This window comes from Lates calcarifer, linkage group LG10, assembly GCF_001640805.2.
Source record: "Lates calcarifer isolate ASB-BC8 linkage group LG10, TLL_Latcal_v3, whole genome shotgun sequence".
In the NCBI taxonomy this organism is placed as follows: domain Eukaryota; kingdom Metazoa; phylum Chordata; class Actinopteri; family Centropomidae; genus Lates; species Lates calcarifer.
This window is the reverse complement of record NC_066842.1, coordinates 6,983,866-6,995,716: the sequence shown is the minus strand read 5'-3', so window position 1 is coordinate 6,995,716 and position 11,851 is coordinate 6,983,866. Positions and strand designations below refer to the sequence as shown.

At 40.5% G+C, this 11,851-nt stretch overlaps 1 long non-coding RNA gene across 8 annotated transcripts in view; it reads right to left on the bottom strand.

Annotated features, from left to right (window-relative positions):
* Positions 1 to 4,448: 4,448 nt before the first annotated feature.
* The window catches only part of LOC108883068 (uncharacterized), a 41,232-nt gene continuing 33,829 nt past the window's right edge, over positions 4,449 to 11,851 (bottom strand). For 7 of the 8 annotated variants that reach the window (XR_007813943.1, XR_007813946.1, XR_001960873.2 and 4 more), the window contains one exon: positions 4,449 to 6,585. This is a non-coding gene — a long non-coding RNA (uncharacterized LOC108883068). The remainder of the gene's footprint in view (positions 6,586 to 11,851) is intronic. The other variant, XR_007813944.1, reaches the window with a different exon arrangement.

The window sequence follows — 11,851 nt, the reverse complement described above, 5'->3', positions numbered from 1 at the left end:
AATAAACTGCCCATTAATGAAGCAGCTCTGTTTTCCCAGCTCATGCCAGATGCTGAGTGTGCGACCCCATGTGCCGATTTCATCTCTTCGCTCTCTTGTTTCCTCATCCTGTTCCCCGTCCCAGCTCCCCATCACATTCTGTCCATGTATTTGGCACAGCAATGTGGGCGTCACTCTAAAGCTTGGCTCAAAGCCTGGAAGCAGATACTGGCTGTTCTGCAGGAGTCCTGGGACCATGGTGGAACCCTCATGACCTCCACATACACTCAGCACTTAGATGCATAGTGGTGGAAGATTCAGTATTCAGATCCTTCACTTAAGCAGAAGTAGCAATCCCACAGCATTATCATTATAAGCAGCATTTTAATATAGTTGGTTGAGGCAAAGCTAATTTTACTATTTTACAAGCTTGCCATCTGTTTTGCACCTAAAAACGTAACTTGTGAAGTAACTGTTACTATAGCTTTCAAAAACAGAGGTGGAGTCCAAAGTACAACATCTGGAGCTGTTGTGAACTAGTAGAAAAAATGAATCAAATACAAAAGTAAGCATCAGATTTTAGCCTTGTCCAGCTATACTGAGGTGCAGTACTTTAGTAAATGTCTTTACTTCCTTCAGTTGCACTGCATACAGAGAATCAAAAATGTAACTGGAAATGTCATGTGGAATTAAAGGTAAGCAAAGTAAAAGTTTCCCACCAGCATCAGCAACTATTCACCTTATCAAAAAAGGAGATTCTCCGCGTAAAATCCCAGTGACTGACCTGTACATTCAAGTACAATGCATCACAAACATCAGTGTTCACATGCTTGATCTAAGTATCAGTTGACTGAGATTCTCTAAGGTCTGCATAACACTGTTGATCTCTCCTTGTGTTGAGAACATGAAGAAACATTAAACTAAAGATATGCAGTAGTTGGTCAAAGTGGAGACAGTTTGAACTAGTTTATGTACTGAGCAAGTATGTTCATTCATGACCTTAGAAATAGTTTGGCAGAACAATCAGAACTGTAAACTTGCAAATAAATGTAGTGGAGTTTAAAGTATAATATTTGATTATGAAATGCAGTAGAGTTAAATTATAGAGACGTTCATTAAAGAAGCAAAGTACAAATACCTAAAATTGGACTTATGTATGTATGTATGTTGAATAAATGTACTTAGCTACACTACACCACTGCAGTTGCAGTAGCTGTAACAGCTCTCTGAGGATCAGGCAGAAACACAGTTCTGCTCTATGTTACATATAAAATCAATCAATGCAAAATCCTGCAGTAATAGACGATACTCAAATGCACACCCACACAGATGTCAGCTGCAGTGCACTGAGCTTCTCCATGGCTGCTGGTGATTTCTCCATGCGAGGAGGACATGGAGAAACATTAGACCCAGAAGATTCGGCTCGTTGAAACACGACTCATGAGCACAGACAGAAACAGAGTCCACAGTAATGGGTTACGGTCAAGACTTTCTGTCTGGACAGCAGCTGGTTTCCCAATTAAGGGGAGACTCAGAATGCTTTCCACATCTAGATAAAATAATGACAACTGCCTCATTCACTTACAACATGTATGTCCCCAAACTGAACCTAGCTGTAATAAAACAGGCTATAAAGAAGCAAAAACTTGATGAAGTAATTTATGGTTATGAAAGGACACCAATCTTTAGAATTACAGTTTAGGGGAGGACATGGCTGCTCCATGCTTAACTCCATGGAATTGGCGGGGATGACATAGACTGTAACACACAGATTTTATTTGTTGGAAAGAAATCAACAAGAATGCAAATGTGATTATGTCTGCGTTTACAGTAATTTTGAGCGTTATCCTCTGGTAACTGTTAATGAACAGCCTACTATTTAGCCAAAATGAATCAAATCCAACTTTTAAACTGCACGATTTAGACATTCTACTCTTTAATATGTGTTTCCAGTCACATATACATCTGCAGCTTTATGTAAAATAAGTTTGAGGTTTTTGGGGAACTAACATGCTCTTCTATCGGCAAGGGTTAATATACTGACCCACTGCAGTACTGTAAGTTGGTACAGAGGCTCAACAGCAGACAGATCTCTGCTGCCACCTGCTGAGGAAAAACTGTGGGTGGTGGTTTGTCCCTTTTTAGCAGCTACAATTTCAGATTTTAATTCAAGGGGCAGCCTGACTGCTATGAGCAAGGAATAAATTATTTAAACCCACAACAAAATAAATGTTTGACCGATAACTTAATATTGCATTTTGTCATGTCATTTCAATTTTATATATATGTAGATGAAAATCACAACACCCTCTATCTGTAGACTCTTTATTAAAAATAGAAAAAAAAAGTCATGGGAAAATACATAAGAATATATTCTTATTGATTTATAAGGTGATTGACAGAAATCAATCACCAGCTACAGTAATTTATAGTAATTTTTCACAGCTAAAAATGAATTGACTCCAGGTTCTCAAATGTAAGATAGTATATGATAGTAAACTGAATATCTTTTAATTGTGTATGGTTAGTTGAACCAAACAAGACATTTGAAGCCATCACCAGGGTTTTCAGGTAATTGTGAATTGGCCTTTTTGTGCAGACATATTGTGAAGAATGTCAAATGAACATCCACTAGGTGGCACTTTTGCCACATCTATAACAGAGTGAATGAGTCCTGGTAACTGCTGTTATTTAAGTTACGCTGATGATTAATGATACTAAAATAGTTTGTTTCTATGTGCAGAGAATCTAAATATGAATATGGAATAAACTTCATTGTTCTAAAAACAGGTTATTTCATTTCCTTGCCCTATATTACATTCTGAATATAGCACATTTTATAATCACCGTGGCAGAGATTAATGTTGCTGAATCTATTTCGATGCAGGCTTAGTGGTTCTTCATTTCAGTGAATGCACTATGCTCAGTGTTTTATTTGAGGGACCTGCCCACACAGACCCTTCAATCCTATCCACTTACATTCGATCAATAATACTATTCCATTTATACAGCTATGACATCATATGAAGGCTTAGAAAAGCACCGCTGTGAGCGTTATTCTTTTCAAATTCCTGGCAAGTTTGGATAAAACAACAGTGTATTATTGAATTCTGACTCATATGTTTCACACTGAGTCTAGAAAGCTTTTCATTAGTTCCTTATTGCATGGGGAAAGGATATCTCAGGGTGGATGTCAAAGTTTTCTGCAATGTTTTTATGGTGAAGCACCGAGGAAGGAGATGAAGGATAGTGACTGGCCTTTAGAGATGCAACCCCAGAGACAGGATGCACACAGATTCATTGTCTCATCAGGCTTAGTATTCAGCTCACTTTGCTCTATCACCAAGGCCAAGGCTCAAATCAATTCAATATGGTGGCTGGCAGGGGACAGCTACACAGTATGTGGGTGCAGCCCACATACAAATACTCCCAAGACTGATCTAGACACATGGGATACAGAACAGTGGTAGATCTTTTCCCACGCTGCAAATGTTACAGCTCTGTGCTGTGCTATTCCAGGTTTGTACTGTCACATAATCCTTCTCATTGTGTCAAAAACATTTGTTGGATATGTAAGTAGTTCAGCACGACTGGTATGACTGATATGTGTAAAACCAGGACATGCAAACTGAAGTACAAAATATGTGCAGGCAGAGTAAATGCACACAGTAGACTTTAAATGAGTCTGTGCATGCATGCATATTTATAGTTAAATGAAAATGAATAAGCAGTTACCTCCGACACAAAGTTGAACACTGGTTATGTGACTAGAGAGTGAAGCTACTGGGGTGAACGAGGGCTCTCACTGTGAATGACAGCCCCAAGTCTGACCTTGATATGAGATAGGGGGCTGCAGTCTCAGACAGTGAGGCACGTCTGATGCCCAAGTTGGCCTGATACTGGCTGGCACTCACCTCGTCATCTATCTGAGCAGTGTGAGTGAGTTAGTGAGTGAGTGTGTGTGTGCGTGTATTTATGTGTGCTGTTGGCCAGAGAGAGATTGACTACTGTAACCATCATCTGTTGCTATATGAATCATGCTGTAGCCCAGGAGGTGAGATTGTGCCATGGCTCTTCTTTCCATCTGCTCTGCTCTGGGGCTTTATAACGTGTCTGGGCTGCTGGCTGATTCTAGGACTGGATGGAAGTAGTCAAGACAGGCTTTTTCAGAGATGTTTCCAATATTCTCTCAACCAACAAATAGTAATAAAAATGTTTGTTTATGCTCAACATAGGCTTATAGACTGACTACACTGATCAGAGCTGACCAAAGATTTATCAGAATTTGGTAGCTGATCTGTGGTCTGTTTTTTTTAGGAAGCAGACATGGCTTCAGCACTAGTGTATTATATACCCTAAGTATACTTAATCACATGAATGATGTGATTCAACTGCAAATACTCTCAAAGTTTTAAACATTTAAATTGACACCTGTGGGATGTAAGAACAAAAGACCAAAGACAAACTGATTCATTGTCATATTTTTATTTTTATTTTTTTGCAGCAGAAAATATAAATCAAACACAAATTCCACAGTGAACAGACTTTACCTGCTGGTCCCTTCTGCTGCTATGACTGGATATGGATGCCTACGGCCCAGGTAAAAGATGACTTGATGACTCGGGGCCTGGAAAGTCGACCTGGTTTGCTGCATTGATCCTGGGAATTTTTTGATGTCTGCATGGTGAAGTATTGCTGCCCTTCAGGGAAGGCAGTAGGTTGTATAGTTATCTCCTGATTGGGCAAAATCACTACCCTGAAACCACACAACCTACTACCTCACCCCGTACGAACATCAGAAAAGGTCCTACAGGTTGGCAAGCTTTGGTGTGACTTGCATAATGGTAGATTGACATATAAACACTATATTGTATTATAGCAAATCGTCATACATTTGAAAACATTAACAATACAAGCATTCTGAATCAAATTGTTTGAGGAAAAGAGCCACAGAGCTTTGACAAATATTGTACAAGGCTGTAGAAGGAAAAGGGGTGACAATTAGATGAGAACAGGTTTGAGTAAAACCTAACACAATAGTCAGTTTCTGATGAGATATGATGTGTTGATTGTTGTTTGGCACAAGCAGAACCAGCAAGACATAACAATACTTATGATAAAAATGTTTTTTATTGACCATAAAGTCTTAATGTACAGCCATGAAAATCACAAGATGGAAACCTACCTAAAATCACTGTAATCCTAAGTGACCTACCACTGTCAGATGCTACAGCTGAGTTATGCTCTTAGTAGTCAGTGGATAAACATGGCACATTCCAGTGTTGATCCAGATCCAAAAGCTCCAACAATGGCATCTGAAGACATTACAGCCACTTCAGGAAAGACAGTAAGTTGTATAGTTATCTGACAGGAAGGGTATGACCCTAAAACTATACAACCTACTACCTCACCCCAAAGGACAGTCTTTAAAAACAAAGTCCTTTCAGGTCCGCGTTCATGCAGGTAATCTGCTTTAGCACACCTCACTGAATACAAAACAGCGGTTATGATTCACAGAAACACAAATACACTTGTCACTCTCCTCTGGGACACCTCACCGGTGTGACTGGAATCTGTGTGCTCAGAACACAATGTGACGGCTGGGTCATCCAGTTCATGGCTCGGGCTGAAGGGGAATTCAAATGATCCAACAAAGTGCATATGTCCCAAACAAATTGGATAGCCAAGATATTTTCCATATTCAAATACAACCAGTATATAACTTAAAGGCTACTGTGACATTAATGTTGAGGATTTTACTGAAAATGGTTGAACCTTATAACTATTAAAATGCAATGCTCTATTCATTGTTATTTAAAAAGCCCAGACCATACTTTGGTCTTCATTCAGTAAATGGTGGAAAATAATGTTTTTATAACTCAACAGTATTGGTTCCCAGTCTGAGAGTTTGGACCTCACAAGAAGTCAAGTATTGATTAAAATGATATTATATAATATTTCTGCAAATTCTCTTTGTTTCTTTATTTATTTGTTGGTTTTACTTTCCTCTAATTTTGGCTTTTTTTGTTGTTAAATACTTGAAAGTTTTGCCTTTTCACACCTCTAAAAATTATTTAAATGAAACAAACTGTGATTAAAGACACACAGTTTGTTTAATTTAACTTCTTCTAAATCAGATAACATGTACAACCCATATTCAACCTTTGCCATTAGGTTGTGAGTAGAAATGGCTTTGGTCACCAGCCAAAGATTTTGGGAATCACTACTCCAATGCTAGGCATTACTGATGACAACATACAGTGAACTGTAAAAAAGAAAATGGGTTTTATTTTGTATGTTTTGTGTCTGTGCTGATTCCACTATGTTTCCTCTTTTTCCTTCGCACTGTTTCCTGTGCTTCAGAGAGGAGAGTGTTAACATTAGTGACCAGTGTTGAGAGTGGGCGAGCTCAAGCTAGCTCATATCCTGGCCCACATGTGCGCAGCAGAGGGCCGCAGCTGCTGCTGCCTCTGTTAATGTTTCTCACCTGCTCTGTAACACGCAGCGAAGGGGGGGGGTCGACACTGGCCTATTGCCTCCTTCCTCCATCACAGTTTCAGCAGCATGTCAGGTAGCCTCCATCTGAAAATCCCCAAGAGGGAAAATCTGCAACAAAGGAAATGGAGAAATACTTCAACACTGTGACTTTTAGATTTGACTTCTGTGAGATCAATTGCAAACACCCCAGTGGCTGACAGTCCATACAAGAGTGTTTTTGATTCTCGGGTGAAAACATATTGTTTGCTTGCAATTTGAGTATGTGGTTGTATGAAATTCTGTATGGCTCATATTTGTGTGCTCTGTGAGAAAACCACGCCATGCTGCATGTTTAACTGTCACAAGACGCTGACACAAAGTCATATCAGGGTAATCTATGTAAGCACGTACCTCTACAGTAATATCATTCTATCTGCGAAGGCACAAATACAGTGCAGCACAATACAGAATGGTATGTCTTGAGCTGAGGGGCCCCATTGTGTCTGCTCAGTGGTGAGTCTGAGGCTCGCTGCATTATTCAACACTGCCTTACTTACACCATAGCACTGGATGAGTGGATTTTAAGTATGCACAGACACACACCCTTACAGGGTAACAGACATACACGAGGAGCACACAGACACTTTGCAGACAGAGACAAGCTGACAGGAGGAAAGATACAGTATGGCAACCTACAGTATTCATGCATGCAAGTGTGCACACACACACACAAATGTGTACACATACATGAATGAAATGAAAATAAAAACCAGCCACAGAGGACACTGTACATGGATTTAATTTCAAGCTATTTCTATTAAAATGAAAAACAAAAAACACATTTACTCTTACATTTCAAAATTGAAATGGGCTAGAAAAAAAACTGATTATTGCTTTGCAGGAAGGCTAAATTTTAAATGAAGTTCCATATTAGAGAAAACTTTTATCATATTGAAATCAAGAATTTTTTTAAGCTTTAATACATTTTGATTTTAAGTGCTTAAACAGTAACTACACATAAGAAACTGTCTGCTGTGAGCAGGGCATGTCACCATTCATCTCACAGTCTATTCTCATTATGCAGCCCTGCAAAAAGCTCAACGGTACAGGCCCAGACTTCATAAGGTAAGGTCAAGGCACACTGTCCTCTCAGTCTGCTGACTGGACATACTTCAATCTAATATAGTAGATGGCTCTGGGGTCCTGACCAACAGAGAGAATGTCCAGGAAAGCTATTGCTTTCAAGTGAAGCCAGTTGCTATCATCCAGTGACAGGGAAATATTCACGCTCGCACCCACACACACAAACTGCAGAGGACCAATATGCAACACAAGCACACACACACACACACAGGCACGTACCCTTGCCTTGTGCACACTTGTTTAGGGCTCTCAAGAGTTATGCAATACAATCTAAAAACACCTCCTCTAGTAAGTGCTTGTCCACCTGAAAATTCAGCCTTCTTAAAAGTGTGCAAACTCAGCAAGCACTCCTTCACTTGAAAGCACCGTGTTTGTAACTGATATGCTGCTTTAGCCTTCCACCTCCATTAGCTGTTTAGAGGGACTGGGGTGCAAAGTCCTGCTTTCTACACTTCATCCTCTCATAATGTCACACAAATGCACACAAACACAAATGCATAAACAAATACTTAAACTTACACAAGGACACAGCTTCAAATGCATGCACATGTGTGCATCCATACACACACAAACATGGAAAATAAAACATTTTGGAGAGAATAAGGCAAAACATGATATTCATTTACCTCATCGCATTTTCACACAGCGTCCACAGCAAAGGCACGCACTGCTTAAAAAGCCACTTTATTTCTATCACACTTCAGTCTAAGTGCTACAGTGCCTATCAATCAATACTGAAGTTTAGTTTCACTGCAGTGATAGTCAGATGGAGAGGAGTGCTGTAACCTTGTAACCTGATCTTTGGGGTTCTGGTGGTCTGTGGTCAGTCAGTGCGGTGGGTAATTCGGAAAAAGAAACTGGACATTGACACAACATGCACTCCCACTCTTCATTATTTTCTGTATGTTTCTACTCACCCACCACCGCTATAATCATAAACACTATGATTCGATCATTTGTTCAGTGTATGCATCCCAGGTTGTAGATTCTTGTGTTTTAGTGTTGTGGGTTTGTTCACATTTACAATTTTCTTAATTTAATCTTTATTTTACCTGGATAGATCCCTTTGTGAAAAAGTCTTAGCCAAAATGTTGAAAATAGCTACACAATTTACACTTCACAAATAAAGTTACCGTGCACATCCACTGACCTTCTAGGCAAGTGAAGGACCCATAAATAAGGCTTCGTATCAAACCTTGATACCTTTTAGGTAGACAGAAATGTGTCTGTAGCACGGAGTGTTGCAAAGTGCCAAGTGAAGAAAGTTGGCATCAAAATTCCTACTTATATTCATGGTTTTGTTTACTTTTTCTACAAGCAGACAAAAGATTTATTGCACAATTTTGCCAGATTTAGACAATTTTATTAAGGATATTGTGGGCCACTCAGACGTTTTAGAAAAACATTTACCACATCTGCACTAAAAAACAGGTTTTGTGTCTGCGCTACTGCAGAAAAAAATTCCAATGATTTCCAGTGTCTTGTCACTGTAGTTCACTCTTGATCTTTGTCTAAGCACTTAACTTGGGGAGTTTTAAGAAACTCTGCTTCAGACTCTTCCTCTGATTTTTTTTTGGATGCCTTTTGGCTTCACAAGATAATATGAGTGTTTATGGTTGAGTATGCACAGTATATGCGGTCGCCGGTCCTCTGTTTATACATATGTGGCTTCCTCTATATGAAGGATGTGGTCAGGTATATGCACATACTTATGTGCATGTATTTGTCTTTTGTCCATCTAAATCTACATGTGAGCCCTGCTACAAGTGAAGTGGTGTCTGGGCGCAGACAGGAGGAATCCAGAGAGACACGGTGGAGCATTTATAAAGGGAAGCATGGCTTCTGTGACCCCCCCACAGCCCCCTCAGGGTAGTACAGCAGGCATGACCCATCTATTTATACCAGGGCCAGGGGGAGGCAGCGGGAGGAAGGGGGAGGACAGGAGCGGGGGAAGAGGAGAGGGTGCATGGGCAGGTCCTGTTACACATGCCAGGGGGGATGGCTGGGGCAAGCCACAGGGGGATTCTGCTCAAAGTCAGACAGGCTGACCTCCCTGTCACCTCTGCATGAGGCAGATATTGAGCTTGCAAACCTTGTGAAAGTGTGTCTTAAGAGAGTGAAAGAAAAGGGAATTTCTAGGTGCATGTGAAGGTGTCTGTGTGTGTGGATGTGGAGTTACATGTACGCATTAATGCATGTGTAATGTATGCAATTGTGGATGTGTGGTGTCTGTGTGTGCAGATCAACATGTGTATACATGTGTAATGTAGTGTGTGTGTACTCACGCCTGTGTGCATAATATGTGTGTCTGCCTGTCAGGCTGTGAGATGTACCGGACCCAGTGACCCCCTCCTGCCCCCCCCAGCAGAGCCATAAACATGCCAGGTGAAGAGGGCTGGATTAGGCAGAGTTAGCTGATCCCAGTGTGGCCCCCCGGCCCCATCCTTAGAGGTAAAAAACGACCCCAATCACTGTAATGATAGGGCACGCAGCAGGGGTCACCCAGACCATTCAGCCCAACCTTGCCAGCTGCTTCTCATCTCTCACACACAGTATACAGTCACATGTACATAGAAAAACATACACACACTCACATGCATGTGTGCATGCACAGACGTGGTAATGCTGTAAGATTTATGAAGGGTTTGCAGGTGTCTATTACAATTGCATATCAGGACATCTAAAATATGATGTCTTTTAATAGCTTCCATCATTGTAGACATTAGTGCTCATGGTACTCAAGACTATATTAGGCTGAAAAGACAAAAACACTGACACTTTATATTACATTAACAGCTAAATACTTAATACTGATGATTAAACCAAGGACACTTACCACATAAATCATAATTGATTTTTTTTCTTTTCTTTTTCTGGTAAAGGAGGAGTTCTTCTCCTTCACCCTCACCTTACCCAAGACCTAAGATCTTTGACCACGCTTGAGCAGCTTTCCATGCTATTACCACATACAAAGAAAACTAATCTGTGTATTGCTTAAATTCATACAGTGGAGCCAGCATACAGCCCATGGCATTTACTTTAGGGTTATAAGATTAATAGCTATGTATATGGTTGTGATCAAATGGATATATTATATTCAAATGCAAGGACACATATGCGCTAAAATCGAAATCATGGTCATGCATCAAATTATTTTTAGCCAGAGAACAAATTTCAAAGTGCCCATGAGGGTCTTTAGAAAATGATATTTCCCTCTAAAACATTAATCAAATTTCAGATTTTGGATTGTGTTTTTTTTTTTTTCATATAAGGCACCATTTCAATACACATTATGGAAATTACATTAAATATTATGTATTTTTTCTCTCATGTAAATATTCACAGGCTTAGTCTTTGTCCTGCCATGCAAACGGGAGCTAGTGAAACGTGTGCTGCCATGTGGCTGCTGATGACCTGTAGGGCCCCTGTCTATTAGGGGAAGTCTATAGTCCTGACACGTCTGCATGCCCAGCTCTGCTCTGGCCTGCCTGCAGGGCCCCTTTCAGCTTGGGCAGTGCCCCATCGAGCTGCATCTGTCGCCAGCTATATTTAGAGGGTGGGACAAATACCTTTCTCCCTGGATATGAACTTCAGCTGACAGACAGAGGGCCAGAGTAGGCAGACAGGGATCTGTACAGTTTGTAACCTTGAAGAGCTTGTTACCCCCAGGCTACAGCTGGCTGTAGTCAGACTCACTACAGTGGTTAGCAGTTACAGCTGAAAGCTAAAGCTGTAAATACAGCACAGTTAACCACAGTTAGCATTGAGAAGCTTGGTTTGGCAGCATTTATTAGCACCAGTGCCTATAGTTCCAGGACAGCTGCCAACATGAAGTGGAATGTACAGTAATGGATGTTGATAAAGAAATTTAATGCTTTTCCCTCTGTGAGTGATAGAAGAATAATGAATGAATTTCCATGGATTTGAATCACCTTCAAATAGTCCTGCGTATAAGCGTCTGTGTGTGTGTGTGGCAGTGCCAGCAAGGCAGCCAGTGTGTGATATGTGACCATGTTGCATGGCCATCTGCTCTATATAACCATAAACAAATGAAGGCAGGCCAGCTTCACAGTATCATTTCCAAGAGGTCTAGGCCGGGTAAATGTATTCATGCTTTGGTCTCTGGGTAGATGTTGTAGAGATATGCCCTAGAAACAGGCCATAGTTATGCAATAGCATTCATAATTCATTCTACAAACACAATATGGAGGCCACTCTGTCCCATATGCAAACACATGGCCAGATTAAGGAG